General features: G+C 37.6%; 1 pseudogene; it reads left to right on the forward strand.

Annotated features, from left to right (window-relative positions):
* Positions 1–1638, forward strand: part of LOC109243133 — a 31520-nt pseudogene that overhangs the window by 3838 nt on the left and 26044 nt on the right.

The following is a 1638-nucleotide window of genomic DNA, read 5'->3' on the forward strand; positions in this document are numbered from 1 at the left end:
GATTTTACGTGGAAAACACCTGGCTCAAAAGGTGAAAAAAACCACGACCTACCTTCCAGTAGGATTTTCCCAAACTCTCCACTAAAATCACTGAGCCAAAAACTGAATTTACAAAAATTCTTTTGTAAACCTAGGATTAACTCTAATCCCGTTGTGGCAAACAACCTCAACTGTTGCGACAACTTCAAGTTAACTCTAACTTGAAAACTCTAAGTACCTAATACAGTTGCTTCTAGATAAGCTGAAAGGTACAATACGAAAACACCTACTATAATTGAACTAGAAATAAAGAAAGACACATAAAACTCTTTATGGAGCTGGTTCTTCAATCTGGTTCATGTAGATTCACATTTGCACACTTGAATCACACACGAACTGCTTGCAAAAAGCCTTGCTATTTTGCTCTCAATTCATGTTTAACTTCTGCATTTTTGTGCAACACATGTAATGTGAGAACATCCTGCAATTTATAGAGTTAGTAGATGAAGAAATAACTAGAGTTTTGATGCAACTCTTCCTTGGTGGAAGAGTTCTAGTTGATTTCAACTTCTAACTCCTTCTCTATCTTGGATAGTGTTCTCTTTGATTAAGGAGTCCTTCTCCTTATCAATTATGCAACCTTTTCGATCAAGAGATACTAAATACAATAATTTAAGCTTATCTCCTTCACGTGCATCCCACATGCTCGAATCTGCCAGTTTTTATGCACACAAGGGATGGACCTGGAGGGATGGACCTGGTTCATGCCTAAGTTCCTTTGTCAGTCTTCAAAACTAACCTTTACTTGGGCCAACGAATTCCCCATTTTTGATGATGACAAACTCTGTGCTTTTCATAAGCTTAGGCCCTGTTTAAACTCAGCTCAACATCAACACAATGTTAGAAACATTTTTCCCTTTTATCACTTATCATCAAGGACCAAGTACATTAGGTTATAAACATCACTGTTCAAAGTGTAAACATCACTTGTTTAAAGCACAACCTTTTTCCCCTTTTTGGTATCATCGAAAAGTTGCATAAAATTGTGAGATAACAAGATTTTAAAGCTTACCCATGGCCACTGGGGCTACTTCAAATGCAATCATGGACTAATCATCATAGATCAAGCTAAGAATTTTAACCATCAAAGAAATATAAACAAACAGTTAGAGCAAAAACAATGAATTTCATTGATGATATATAAGATTCTACCACAAAGCATAAGAAGAAATAAAAATACTGAAAACATGAGCAAAAGAAACAAAACATCCTGAACTGGGTCACTGGTTGATCTACACTAGGCTAGGAGGCTTAAGGCTGGGAAGAACTAGGTGCTTGGTTTTTGACTTGGAGGAGTTTCAGCATACCTTGAAGAATGCCATCATTCTTCTCTTTTTCTCTTGCCAGCTCAGTTCTGAGAGCATCTCTCTTAGTCTCCACCTCAACCAACCTCTTCTTCAACCTTTCAATCTCAGCATCCTTAGCCCCACTTTCTTGCACCAAGGCACTGACCTTGCTATTCATTGGTACCTTTCTGGATGAGCTAGGTTCTTTAGGAGTGACATTGACTTCATAATCGCAAGCAAGCAGACTATTAACCCAAAAATGATCCATGCTTGTACTAACCTTCCACTTTTTCATAGGTACATTGAAATGTGC

This window comes from Nicotiana attenuata, unplaced genomic scaffold (genome assembly GCF_001879085.1).
Source record: "Nicotiana attenuata strain UT unplaced genomic scaffold, NIATTr2, whole genome shotgun sequence".
Classification (NCBI taxonomy): domain Eukaryota; kingdom Viridiplantae; phylum Streptophyta; class Magnoliopsida; order Solanales; family Solanaceae; genus Nicotiana; species Nicotiana attenuata.